This window comes from Perognathus longimembris, chromosome 3, assembly GCF_023159225.1.
Source record: "Perognathus longimembris pacificus isolate PPM17 chromosome 3, ASM2315922v1, whole genome shotgun sequence".
NCBI lineage: Eukaryota > Metazoa > Chordata > Mammalia > Rodentia > Heteromyidae > Perognathus > Perognathus longimembris.
The window spans coordinates 8,120,832-8,135,806 of NC_063163.1; the positions used below are offsets into that span (position 1 = coordinate 8,120,832).

At 38.8% G+C, this 14,975-nt stretch overlaps 1 protein-coding gene and 1 pseudogene across 1 annotated transcript in view; one reads left to right on the forward strand and one right to left on the reverse strand.

The window, feature by feature from the left end:
- Positions 1 to 14,975, reverse strand: part of Ubac2 (UBA domain containing 2) — a 125,693-nt gene that overhangs the window by 66,874 nt on the left and 43,844 nt on the right. The window lies entirely within an intron of this gene.
- LOC125348144 lies at positions 10,916 to 11,383 on the forward strand (annotated as a pseudogene).

The window sequence follows — 14,975 nt, forward strand, 5'->3', positions numbered from 1 at the left end:
TATACTGGAAATACAAAACACATTTTAATTTCTGTATTAGTAATTTTCAGACAGCTTGTCCACTCCGCTAGCCTGGAAGGTATTTGCAGGTAGGAGTCATGTCTCTTTCAGTCCCACACAGGACCTACAGCAACTGACACCAAACAAGAACTCAGATACCTTCTGTTTGGCTTTTTTCCATTTTCTCAGCATGTGATAACATTTGTTTCTGGTTTCTGTATCATGTAAGAATGACTTTTCCCATGGGAGACTTGAGAAGAAAGAGTGTATAAGAGTGAAACTATATGGAGGCTACAAAAGCTCCGAATCTTTTCTAAAACCAGCAACATCATCCTGAAGTTCCTCCCATGAGAGAACAGATATTCCACAAGCCCATATAGAAACATCTGCCTTGTGTATTGTTGTTTTGTAGGTAGTGAAAACAGTAAGGTTAATCTGAATATACTTAACATAGCAAATAATTCTTTGTAAGGAATTGTAGAACTTTTAGGTACATTATGGTTATTTAAACAAGTCAACTAGACTACTGAAATATGACAAAATGTGCTATCTGGAGCTGCTTCAAAGTAGTTCAATTACATGTATGTACAGTTGTTAATTAAGTGCATAAAATACTTAATGCAGATTAACTTTGGAAAATATAAATTGCTAAGGGAAGAAAACATCTTAGGTAGGTATCTTAGGTATGAAATGAAATTGTAGCTAAGAAGCTGCTTCAAAACAATTATCAATCAAGTCTCTTGAAAATAACCAAGACAGCCAGGTGCCAGTTGCTCTTGCTGATAATTCTAATACTGAGGCGGCTACGATCTGAGGATTCTGGTTCAAAGCCAGCCTAGGCAGAAAAGTCCATGAGACTTTTGACTTCAATTAAGCAGCAAGAAAGCCCTAAGTAGAGCTATGGCCTCAGTGATAGATGGTTAGCCTGAAGCAAAAAAGCTCAGAGACAGTGCCCAGGTCCTGAGTTCAAGCCCCAAGGATCAGCACCAAAAAGAAAAATAAATAAATAAATAAAATAAAGTGGGGGGTGTTGGGGGGGAGGACTAGTGAAAATATACAGAAATACATTCTTAATTTTACAAATTCTTATTTACTGATTAAATTACTTTATATTAATGATTCTTATTTTATATTTCTCAGTAAATTTCTCATGATATTTCAGTGTATTGATGTGGTATGCATACATTTATTTCAGTATCTTAAAAATATTTTGAATGCAATATTTTGCTAATGATTAGAAAACTGCTCTCTCAAAGATAAATACTGTTTGTTAAAAGGATCTCTGAAATGATTTACACTTGTTAGAAAATAGTGACATGTTTACATTTGTTAATTTTACTTGGCTAAGTCATTCGGTCTGAGATTTAACAATTATTTGAAGCTTTTGCTTTAATCAACATTACTTTTATTTAATATTCATAAATGTAAAAATGTAATTTTTTTAAAGTATCAAGTCAGTGTGTGAGGCAAGAAGTTAGAGGACAGTCTGAGTTACAAAATGTGGACCTGTCCCAATAACCTAAAACGGCTGGAGGCATGGCTCAGATTTCAAACCCCTGTACCATTAAGAACTAAAATAAAATATAAACAATAAACAGAACATTTCAACAGCAAATGCTGGGGAACGTAAGGAAAGAGGATAAAAATGATTAATTATTGAATTTGGGAATAGGGCTCACTTTATTACTCTTTCTGCCAGTTTGATAGAGACTTTTCAAAGTAAAATGCTCTAAATATCTTACACCAAGAGATATATACTTCATCTTAATCGATTCCTTCATCTTCAAAAACTGTCAGTACAGCCTTATAGTAACTGGATTGCCCCTGGCAACCTGGGTCGCTGGCCTGGGCGCTGTCCCTGAGCTTCTTTTGCTTAAGGCTAGCACTCTACCACTTGAGGCACAGCTTATTTCTGGATTTTTTTGGTAGTTTATTGTAGAAAATTCTATGAGACTTTTCTCTTGCCTGGACTGGCTTTGAACCACAATCCTCAGATCTCAGCTCCCTGAGTAGCTAGGATTACAGGTGTAAGCCACTGGTGCCCAGCTTAAAACTTTTTTTAAAGTATGAGGTATCAGTGACAGTATTTGGAAGCTACTAAGAGAAGTAATATTTTCTTCTATCTACTTAGTCAAAATAAGAGTGTCCAGCTTCCATTCTGAGGGGCATTATCCCCCACCAGAAATATTTTTACAGCGTGTATTTTTTACTTCTTGTTCCAACAGCAAAACTCAAATACAATCATGAAAGTTTACTTTTACAAACACCTACACTGCTTTGCAGTTGAAAATACATATAGGAAGCCTCAGCATGATAAGATTCTATCAAATTACTGTTTAGTATAGTGAATGAATGACCACTACCTAAAATGGAGGGAAGCATTGAGGAACATCAGTTTCCACCCAGGGCACCACTTAACAGCTGACATCCATGATTCAATGGGCCCCTAGATCCACTGCTTTCCCGCAGAGAGTACAGCACTGAGGGCGCCCACTCCTGAGAGATGATTGTGGCTATTCCTTTAAGCCAAGAACACAAGTAAACAGGCTCAGGGCTGGGAATATGGCCGAGTGGTACAGTGTTTGCCTCGTATACCATGAAGCCCTGGGTTCGATTCCTCAGCACCAAATACACAGAAAAAGCCAGAAGTGGCACTGTGACTCAAGTGGTAGAGTGCTAACCTTGAGCAAAAAGAAGTCAGGGACAGTGCTCAGGCCCTGAGTTCAAGCCCCAGGACTGACAAAAACAAACTGTTTACAAACAAAACAAAAAAAAAAAAACACCACAGGCTCTCAGGTAAAAAGTCATTAATTATTTAGCATGCATTTAATCCATATTTCTCTAGGTTGCCTAGCATGAGCAAGGCTATTGGTTCAACACTTAGTACTCCACACACACAAAAAAAAATCCTAAGAGAAAGAACACTTAAGAATTGGATACATTCTTAAATTCTGCCAAAAACTGTACATTAGAATCACCTTAATATCTCATTATTATTGTTGGGGGGGGGGCGTTGGGCTTGAACTCAGGGCCTGGGTACTGTCCCTGAGGTTTTCTGCTCAAGGATAGCACTCTACCATTTGAACCACAGCTCTACTTCCAGATTTTTTTTTTTGTGGCTAATTGAAGATAACAGTCTCATGGGCTTTCCTGACCAGGCTGGCCTTGAACCACGATCTCCTGATACCCAGTACTCTGAGTAGCTAGGATTATAGGATAAGTTGATGGTGCCAGGCTCTCACAATTATTATTCTGTATTTTTTTTCTCCATGTTAGTACTAATATTCATGAACATACTCTTAGTCTGGCCATTTCTTTAAACAACAAATATTTATTCAGTGCCTACTGAGCTAGACACTCTTCTAGGCTCTGAGATTACAGCTAAAATAAAATCGACTAAGCTGCCCTCAGAATTTGAGCTTATGTTCTATAAAACAATATTAAATATTAAGTACATAAACAACATAACTTTAGGAGGAGAATTTTGAATGCAAATCCTAGCTTTGTGATATGTAGAACTGGTTCTTTGCCCTCCGAAGTATTCTCTTTCTGCTTTCATAATACATTTCTCTTTCTGCCGGGTGCTACTGGCTCACACCTGTAATCCTAGTTACTCTTTCTGCTGAATCAGCCAGAGTTCATTCTATTGTCTTAACAACCCAGTTAAGCAGTCACGCTATGCCCTCATCACTGATGAAGCCTTTTTCTCCTTTGATTTCAGATAACAGAAATACACAGAAATTTCAGAACTCACACACAATATACACACAAAAAATTCAGACCTAAGATAGCTCTGAGGTTATTTTTGTGTGTTGTGTACTTTGCTATGGTTACTGAAACGTGGTTAGCATTTTGAAATTTTTTCTTAGAACAGCACAGTGATCTGAATCTAAAATCTTTCATAAGGTACAACTTTCCAATGATAAACAAGGACAGGAAGTGAATCTAGAATACAGCCAGACTTTTAGTTCCCCTTATTATTAAGTGATCTACTTTGCTGTCACCTGAATCTGACTTAATCAATATTAAATTTCCTATCATCCTATCCTTACAGTTATTAATATTTTATTCCTGTTTGAACAAACGCTATCTTCTATTGGCTGGAAATTTTGACACACTCAAACATTTTAAGTCCCAAGAGGAAGACAGCTGAAATAAAGGAATTGAGCTGCAAAGCAACTTAAAAAGCAGAAATGAAAACAGATGTTAAGCTTCTTTGAAACAAATTTTTACCAATAGCCTCAACCAAAGCTATTTTAGTCAACTACTAGAAATATTCTACCTGAATAGAAGTCTCAACAAGCTTCACTAATCCTGAGCTCAAGTCCCAAGGTTCTACTTGCTGTTCCATGCATGCATGCATGTTCATGCATGCTACAAACCCCCACCAGGACTATTTCATCCTCTCCTTCTCATACTTAATATCTAGAAACACTTTTAGTCGTCATAACTGGGACAGGGCTACTGGTATTTATTGGTATAAGCTAGAGTGCTGCTAAACTTTCTGTTAATGCACAGGACAAACCCCCACAAGCAAGAATTCTGAAATCAAATATTAAAAATACCAGAGTTGCCAGATAAGCTTGCCAATGGCTCACACCACCAGAAATCTTAGCTACTCAGGAAGCTGAGATCTGAGGATCCTGGTTTAAAGCTAGCCTGGGCAGGAAAGCCCATGAGACTCTTATCTCCAATGAACCACCAGAACACTGGAAGCGGTACTATAACTAAAATGGTATAGCACTAGCCTTGAGGGAAAAAGCTTAGGGATAGCACCTAGGTCCCTGAGTTCAAGCCCCATGACCATCACCACCACTGACAACGACAAAACAACAACAACAACAAAAAAAAAAACACATCTCTAAGACAACTTTAATTTAGATCCATTGTACCATTTCCCTTCATATGTGAGTATGAAATCATAGATCACATAGCTTCATTCTGGCGACAGCTTACAGACAATTTGAAGCCTATTACATTAGACCTGTTCCTTGGTAAGATTCTGTGGCCACTAAAATCCTTGCAATGTTAAAAGCCAGAGACTCTCCAGGAAATGGAACTAAGAGGTTGTTGTTGTTTTTTCCTTTGTTGCTGTTTTCATTTTTTTTTCTTTTTGTCTTCTTTGTTCATTTATATGTCTTTGGGAGAGTAAGGAGAGGCACAGAAAATGAGACACTATATTGAAAATGAACTATACAATTTGTGGGTAGGGATGGCAGGGGAAAACTGGGGAGTGTGAAGGAAGGGGTGACACTGTCCAGAAAGAAATGCACTCTTTACCTGACTTCTGTAGCCCTCTGTACAGCTCCTTTATAAAAAAAAACAATTAAGGGGGCTGGGAATATGGCCTAGTGGCAAGAGTGCTTGCCTCCTACACATGAAGCTCTTGGTTCGATTCCCCAGCACCACATATATGGAAAACGGCCAGAAGGGGCACTGTGGCTCAAGTGGCAGAGTGGTAGCCTTGAGCGGGAAGAAGCCAGGGACAGTGCTCAGGCCCTGAGTCCAAGCCCCAGGACTGGCCAAAAAAACAACAACAAAAACAATTAAATTCTTTTTAAATCAAAAGTCTCCATTCATATAAGCCAACATTCTCCAAGTGTGAACTCTGTGTTACTTTGATTCTGAAGGTGCCAGGTTTTGAACACTGCCATTGGGATTTTTCTCTCACCTGTTACAGCTTACAGAAAAAAAGGTGCTGGAAATTTCTGAGCCTGATTTCCTCAAGGTGATGAGAGTTCCTGCCTCCCAGGATCACTCTGAGAACATGCTGGTAGAGCTACAAAAGTCAGATCCTGCTCTTTCAAAAGTGTCCAGCAGGGCGATGGTAGGTAAATAAATATAATCCCAAGTAATAAATGTCCCATGTGACTTGCAAGGACAGAGAAAGGACTGACCCTGGATGGAGCAAGATTCCACAGAGCAGAGCTATCCAAGGAGCCTTGAAGTTAGCGTTGTTTGCTTAGCAGAAGTTTGCCAAGCACAGGAAGAGACAATGTTGTAACCAGAGCTGTCAGTCAAGGTGAATCCAGAGAGGTTTGAGATGATACAGAAGTAAGAGGTAGTGGTGAATAATAAACTCAACTGGTATGCAGAATTCAAGGAATGAGGGAAAACAAGGCTGGGCAGGTGGGTTGGAGTTCAACTTTGAGACACTTCACTAACATAATAAACTTTACAAAACAGCAGGAGGAAACCATAAAAGTTTCTCAAAATATAGAAAAATACCACAAGATCTCCTTTGGGGATGAAAATCAGGGTGTGGGGGTATAAACAATAATGTTCTAATGTCAGGAAGAAAGTTAGGAGGCTACTGCAGCAGTCCCAACAAAAAAGATAAAGTGGAATCAAAAAAACAACGGCTTCATTAATTTATTTTCTCTATGGAGGTCTACTTGTGGGCCCATCCATCCAACGGATTCATTCACTATGTAGAAACCACTGTGCTACCCAAGTCCTATCAACTGAATATTTATATTTCCCCAAATTCCTATGTTGAACTCCAATGTGATGGTAGCTGTAGGAGAGACCTTTGGGAGGTGATTGGGTCACCAGAACGAATGCCTTATAAAAGGGACTCCAGGGATATCTCTTACTTCTTCTACCATGTGAGGACACAGAGAAAAGTTCATCTATGAACCAGGAAATGGGTCATACCAACCATCAAATTTGTTGGTAGCTTGATTTTGGACTTCCTAGCTTCCAAATTATAAGAAATAAATTTATGGGGCTGGGAATATGGATTAGCGGTAAAGTGCTCGCCTCATATACATGAAGCCCTGGTTCGATTCCTCAGCATCACATATATAGAAAAAGCCAGAAGTGGCGCTGTAGCTCAAGGGGTAGAGTACTAGCTTTGAGCAAAAAGAAGCCAGGGACAGTGCTCAGGCCCTGAGTTCAAGCTCCAGGACTGGCAAAAAAAAAAAAGAAAGAAAGAAAATTACATTGTTTATAAAAAAAAATCCAGTCTATAGAATTTTGTGATAGGAGCCTGAAAAAGCTGAAGAGTAATTAGTAAGAAAGAATTACAAGGCCTCCTGCTTGCAAGAGTATATTCTAGTGAAAAAGGGCGACCTAAAACCATTCATCGTGTATTATTTAATTTCTGTGGTGATTAACTGCTGTAAGAAAACGTGCTAAGAGAACATATCACAAGAGGCTGTGATTTAGTCTGAGGGTGAAAGTTGCCAAAGAAAGCTTCTCCAGAAGTATCTTTAAGCTTACTGAATCAGTGAATGACTGCCATTTACTTCATATCCCCCTCACGCTAAATAAAGACTCATGAGAAATGCATTATTCATTAGTCAATTTTGCTTTGTGCCGTCACATTAAAGTATTTATTTATTGAATCCTCTGGTCAGTCTGACCAAACCACTGGGTATTGTTAGGAGGGCACATGAGGAAAGAGAGGAAACAGATGGGGTAGAGACAGTGGTAAGAGAAGGGGAAAGAGAAGGGAGGTTGGGGGCGGGGATGGGAAAAAGGAAGGATGAAAGAGAACAGAGATTAAAATTCAATGGCTTAATGTATAAAATGTTCAGTTTACACTGAGGAATGCATGAAGGACAGAAAGTCTAAACATTCAGTTGTGAACAATTCTTGGAATAATCCTCTGAAAACTGGTACGTAGGAGGACCTCTAAACAGCCCACTTCTATTGCTTTATCTTTTTGCCAGTACTGAAGTTTGAATTCAGGGCCTCCGACTCACTGGCTTGCTTGCTTGGGACTCCACTACTTGAGACAAGCCTCGAGCCTGGAGGTATTTTTTGCTGGTTATTTAAAGATGCAGTCTCATGGACTTTTCTCTCTGGGCTGGCTTGGAACCATGATCTTTCAGATCTCAGCATTTTGAATAGCTGGGATTATAAGCATGAACTACTGAGGCTGGCTCTATTATTTGTCTTAACTGGAAGGCATTGCAGTTCTAAAATCCAGTGATACAGACTGAAATTTAAATTCTGTCCACTGAGTGATGTGTTCCTGGTCATATGTCTTAGTCTAAGAATCCATTTTCTTAGCAGTGAAACAGATTTTAAGCATGCCAACCTAATGAAGTGTTTTGGTTCTTTCTTATAAGTAGGACTACAGGAGACTAGTTATCTAAAATGTCTATGATTCTATGCATATCTAAACATATCTACATCTATTATTCTAAAAACATTAATCATTTCCACCAATTTTAGGCCCTGGTGGCTCTATCTTTATTCTGATAAGTATCATTTCACTTCTAAAGATACACATCATCTTCTAAGCTATGGTGTCTATATACTGAATATTTAATGCAAGTTCAAATCAGACAACTTAGAAAGTCAACTGTCACTTACTGCTAACTTTACCCACAATACCCACTTCCCTTAAAAGTATTCCAGCAGTTGATATTTAAAGTGACCACAAATGACTGTAGGTGTTACTCCTCTCTAATGGGCTCTCACCTAGCAGCCCAATCCCTTCAAATTTTCAAACACCACTGCATGGTACCAGTTCTGTGACCACATGTTCACACTGTAGTCTGAACACAGAGCTACAATAAGAAATAATTACATACAGTATCTGTGGCTGGTTCTTTTCACTAATTAGCTCACAAAATAGCATGGGTGGTGCAGACTCATTGCTCAGCCTCCTGAATCACCAGTGCCAGTCCTACGCTTACTTTGTCCTGTACCAGGCAAAGAGTTCATCAAAGTGAAAAGTCTAGATAAAGTAAGATCTGTACCAAGTTATATTCTGCTCAGCAAGAACATCAAGCAAGGTCCCTCTGTGCTAAGACTAGTAGAAATTCATCCTGCTGGAAACCGGGCATTTGTAGGATTAAAAATATTTGCATTTGGATGCCAAAACCTACCAAGGTCTGTCTTGCTCTCTTTGTTACTTTCACCCCTCCCCAACCACAGAGGACAGTATGTAGATGTTTACAATACCATTTGCAAATAAGGAATGAACCTTAAAAGAGTTGCTTCGTGGTTGGCAAGAGTACGTGGGAAGATGAAAAATTAACTGAACTACTAAGTGACCCAGGAAGTGGGTTCATGGAGTCAGACAATATAGCATAGTAATTTCAAAGTATATTTGAAGTACAAAAGTTCTGTTTGAGAATGACACAGCATAAAATGACCTTGATAAAAATTTTTGAGGGCTGGGGATATAGCCTAGTGGCAAGAGTGCCTGCCTCATATACACGAGGCCTTAGGTTCGATTCCCCAGCACCACATATACAGAAAACGGCCAGAAGCGGCACTGTGGCTCAAGTGGCAGAGTGCTAGCCTTGAGCGGGAAGAAGCCAGGGACAGTTCTCAGGCCCTGAGTCCAAGGCCCAGGACTGGCCAAAAAAAAAAAAAAAAAAATTTTGAATACTTACACAGGTAACTGAATATAATCAATTAAAAAAAACAAAAATAGATTTCACAATTGCAAGTGTTTTGTTCTGGTTTTGGTTTGGGGTTCCTGTACTGGAGATTGAACAAGGGGACCTCCATTTGAGCTATGCCCCTAGCTCCGTTGTTTTCAAGATAGGGTCTTGTTAACTTGTAAAGGCTGGCTTTGAACTCTCAACTTTCCTTCCTTTGTATCCAGAGTAATTGGGATGACAGGCATGTGCTATTATGCCTAACCACAATCGCAAAGGACTCTTAAAATACAAGATAATGAAACTGTCACCTAAAGATGTTAGACTGAACATATTTGTTCATCTCTATTCTTTCTCCAAAATCATTTCAGAGTGATATTGGAAGAATGTTTTTCTAAAGACATATATTTATGAACATAAAGGAGAACTGATGATCATAGATTTTCTTCTAAGCAGGAAAACAGAAGTACAGTAATATCTAAAATGGCAAACAACTGGCTTAACATTCAGCTCCTCAGGGGTGCGATACCAGTGTCATCCTCTGCAAACAGTGAAGGGCCAAATGAACACAATTCCTCCCACCACTCTGCCTACCTGCTATCTGCCTGGTATAATACAGAAATGCATTTCATCTTTAGCCTCCATTCCTGCCTAGCAAAGAGCTCCAAACACCTTTTGAGTATCCTAAATGAAAGGTATCTTTTCTAACTCATTTATGCTAAAAAGAATAGATAGAGTAGAATTTCCAGACAGTATCAGATAGATGTGGCCACCAGAAAGACCAAGTGATTAGAGGTCTGGAAGTTTTGGCCACACTCACTAACCTCCAACTTCCAGCTAGCAGATAAAGGGCACTGGAGCTTGAGCTTTAGAAAGTCTTCTGAAGGATGAGATTCACAGGACCTGGGGTTGCTGAACATCTAAGGTGTTGCTGAAGCCCCACGTACTCTCCCTCCCACACCGTGCCTTGTGCATCTCTTCCATTTGGCTATTACTAAGTTATAGCCTTGACAATAAACCAGCAAATGTAAGTAAAACACCTTCCTGAGTTCTGTGAGCTATTCCAGTTAGCTGTCAAACTTGGGGCGGGTGTATAAATGGGTGGCAACACCCAGTTAAAGAGAGTCAGAAGCATGGTAGGCTGGGCCTGGCAACTGGCATGTGAAGTGGGGAAGTCTGATAACAGAGAACTCTGCCCTGTGAGGTATCACTGCAGCTCCAGGTAGACAGTGTGTGAACTGAACTGGTATCTGGGGAACTGGAGACCTGGCTGTCAGTGTTGGAAAACACCCCTCACTGCTCCACCGCAGCCTGGCAGAAGCCTGGATGAAGGTTTACTATCTAGAAAGAGTAAAAGCCAAGGTGTGGAGACTGGGGGAGAGTCCAAATTTTAAAAATTAAAATTTATGCACTCAAATGAACATTTGTATACAAATTTAAAAAAGAATTTTTTGCTGGTCCTGGGACTTGAACTCAGGGTCTAGGCACTGTCCCTGAGCTTCTTTGTACTCAAGGCTAGTGCTCTACTGCTAGAACTGCAGTGTTAGATCTGGCTTTTTCTGCTTGCCAGCCTTCCGGAAGACAGGGATCCAAGCCGCTGAGCTGACCACAATGGCAGGTGAAGAAATTAATGAAGACTATCCAGTAGAAATTCACGAGTATTTATCAACATTTGAAAACTCCATTGGTGCTGTGGACGAGATGCTGAAGACCATGATGTCTGTTTCTAGAAATGAGTTGTTACAGAAGTTGGACCCACTTGAACAAGCAAAAGTGGATTTAGTTTCTGCATACACATTAAATTCAATGTTTTGGGTTTATATGGCAATCCAAGGAGTTAATCCTAAAGAGCATCCAGTAAAACAAGAATTGGAAAGAATCCGAGTATACATGAACAGAGTCAAAGAAATATCAGACAAGAAAAAGTCTGCCAAGCTGGATAGAGGTGCAGCTTCAAAATTAAAAAAAAAAAAGCCCTCTGGGAACAAAAATCTAAAAAAGTATCAAAAGTTGCTAATAAAGGAAAAAGCAAAAATTAACTTTGGGTTTTTTATATGAAAAGTACATCATTTTTTTTCAAATTTTTATTATCAAACTGATGTACAGAGAGGTTACAGTTTCATACGTTAGGAAGTACATCATTTTTATTGTTTGTTCAAAAGAGTAATGATTATGTGGTTTAAATGTGTTCCTTTTAAAATTCATATGTCTTTATACTTTAAATCTATAAATTCAAATGTCTTTATGCTTTAAATTTATAATGTGAACTCATTTTTCCCTGAGAAAGATTGTTGTCTTTATTGATTCTCCTATACAACATTATAAAGTTTTAACATTGGGAGACAATGGGAGACACTTCCTTATCTAGGTTAATTTTGGACTTATTATCAATAACTGAAATTTAACTTAAATGTTCATTGTAAACATTTGTATTATTTTAAATGGTGTGATCTTATGGAATATGCCCTTTGTACATAGAAAATATAAGAATGTCTGTTCTTATTATATGATTTGAAGAAAAAATAAAGTGACCCAAATGTCCACTTTTTTTCCTTGAGTAGTTAACTCATCATGCTTTTATCATTTTAGGAATTTCTTTCTTTATATTCAGAGCATGTAGTTAAAACTTAAAGGTTGTATTTAATTTGTGGCACATTACCTTGAAGTCCCTTAAAATAAAATATATTCTCATTAACTTCAAAAAAAATCTGGCTTTTTCTGATAAGAATAGGTAAGAATGTCACCGACTTTCCAGCTATGGCTGGCTTTGAACCACAATCCTCAGATCTCAGCCTCCTGAGTAGCTAGGATTACAGGTGTGAGCCACTGGGACCTGGTTGTATATAAACTATTGAGACTCCAACCTCCATACTCCTTAGACTGAAGAATATGTTCTGAGGAATCTGATCAACTCACAGGGAGAAAAGATTTATTTACAGAGCCTAACCCTTTGAAACAAACGTCCTACCAAAGGGATCCACAATGAAGCTAGGGTCATCAAGCCCTCCCACAGACTTCAATCTGCTTTCTTAAAAGCTACATCTTAAATATAAATGAATGGCCAAAGGTGCAGACATATTTAAGCAAAACTATTAATATGAAAAGCAGAAAACATGAGGTAAAAAGAAACTGAAAAGAAACAGAAACTCTGCAGAGAAATGAAAATGTTGAGGGGAGCTGGGAATTGTCCTTTAATTTTGTAAGGAAATAAAAACAAACAAACAACACTGCACCCATAAAACAAAAACTGGATGCCAGAAAAAGAGAATAGTCAGGAAATTTAAAACAAGCTACTGAAAATTAAAAAGAGCCAAAATTTTTCAATAAACAACCAATACATGAAAGGTACTGAATCTTCACTAGTCATCAAGGAAGTGTGAACTAAGACCACAATAATGCATCACCACAGATCCATGAGAATGACTAAAACTAAAAGGACTGTCTGAAAGTCTTAGTACCCTCAGGGAGAAGTCCTGTTGTAAAGTTACTCCAGCAGCAACAAGGAGAGGAACTGAAGCTTCCTAACCACAGTCACATGGGTGTGTGTTTTATAAGCCGGTCTTTAATCCTAAGGACTGAAGGTAGTGTCTTTCCTGATGATGTTCTGACTCTAAGCACATGAGAGACTGACCAGAATCTCCCAAGAAGCTGCTCTGAAATTCCTGACCCACAGGAAAAATGGTAAAAAAATAAAATAAAATAAATAAGTGAAAAATAAAAAGATCTTCTAAAGCTAAGCACATACAAATCCTACAATTCAGCTTTCAACCCCGGGTATATGCTCATCAGAAATGTGAATATGCACACAACCAAAGACATGTAAAGACTATGCATAGCAACAGCGTTGTTTATATGCTGGATTCTCAACAATGCAGGCTCCAAAAGAAAAGAGCAGATAAATAGTGCACAACACTACTCCACTGAGGACAAAGAAGGAACTAGAGTTATGTGTAGCAACAGAGATGAAATGGAGCATAAGATTGAAAGAAAGAAGCCAAACATAGGAAAGCCTGCACCCCCACCTGCTCCCACCTGCTCCGGGCAAATGCACGGGAGCCTGGGGCGGCACCTCCACCCAGGGCCTTTGCCTAGTAGTCCTTCCACAATTTCCCACAATCTCCTGTGGCTCACTCCCTGACTCCTCCAGGTCTCTGCTCAAATGCAACCTCACTTCTGAGCTATCCATAAAATCTCCAGACATCCTAGCATTCCTTTCCTCAGCTTCCACTTGAGTAGCAGAGAGCATGCTTTTTAAACTTTTGTTTACTGCCTTCTACTCCTCATTGAAATGCACAGTCAATGTGGACAAAGATTTCTGTCCGTTTTGATCAGTGACGGATTCCAGTGCACATTGCATATAGCAAGTGCACAATAAATACTTGTTGGAAGAAAATGCAGAGATGGGGTGATGAGAAGAAAGTCAGCACTCTTATAAGCGAACAGGAAGTAGAATTCTCCCACTCACACATGTATACAATGTAAAATGTGTAAGTGCATGTCAATTACTTTTCCCACTTTGCAAATTCTTCCTTCTAAAAAGTGACTGAAACTTGTTTTTCAAAGAATAATTTTCCATAAAACATTAGCATGTAATGTACTAACACATATAACATAAATATTCTTAAAAAGAAAATTACTGCTAGGTGCCAGAGGTTCACACCTGTAAAACCAGCTACTCAGGAGGCTGAGATCTTAGGATTGCAGTTCAAAGCCAGCCCAGCCAAGAAAGCCCGTGAGACTCTTATCTCTAATAAACTACACAGAAAAAGCCAGAAGTGGCACTGTGGCTCAATAGAACGCTAGCTTTGTGCCCAAAGAGGCTGAGGGACAGCACCCAGGCAGGCAGCTGGCAAAAAAAAAAAAAAAAAAGTTATTAAAAGTACATAGTATATTAAAAACCCAGTCAGGTCCAGTTTACTGTTTCTTCTCTTTGTCCTTCCTTAGCATTGACATGCATGTCTCCACCATCAGACATCAGTTTCCACAGAACTAGCCCTTTCAGAATGAACTCGTGTCTCCCACTCAATCATGCTCTGGGTTTTGAGAATAAATGTTTATTGTTAACGCCTATGCTTGTGCTTACTGGTAAATAAGTGCATCTGTAAACAAGAATTAGCTAATATGTAGGCAGACAAAAAAGTTGTGTCTGGAACAAGTTTATAATATTCACATCCACCAAATTCTAGCTTTTTTTTAACCAAATAAATTTTATATGTATAAGCATTCTGATCAAAACGCAGCTTGTGGCTCAAAAAAGCCTAAGTCACTTAAACAATATTAAGTCTTCTAAATACTATGTCTTCTAAACAGCATGGCTATGTCCTCTTAACAAGCCTCTCTATGCACTTCTCTTTGCCTTCTCCAGGGACTTTTAGATAACATAAGCCCTTTTCCTTAAGGTAACCACTAGAGCCAAAGCAGCCTGTGACCTCACACAGGTAAAAGTTGGAGTTGCACTTTATTGAGCCCATAAATAATCAGAACATAAAAGTATTCTTAGGTCTACATTATACAAGTTCTACAACTAGTACACCAATGGTGTTGAAGATATTTTATCCTGTAGTTTAGGAAAATTTTAGCACCTGTGAACAATGCTAGTTAACTAACTGTAGTATATTGTTTAAACTGTTA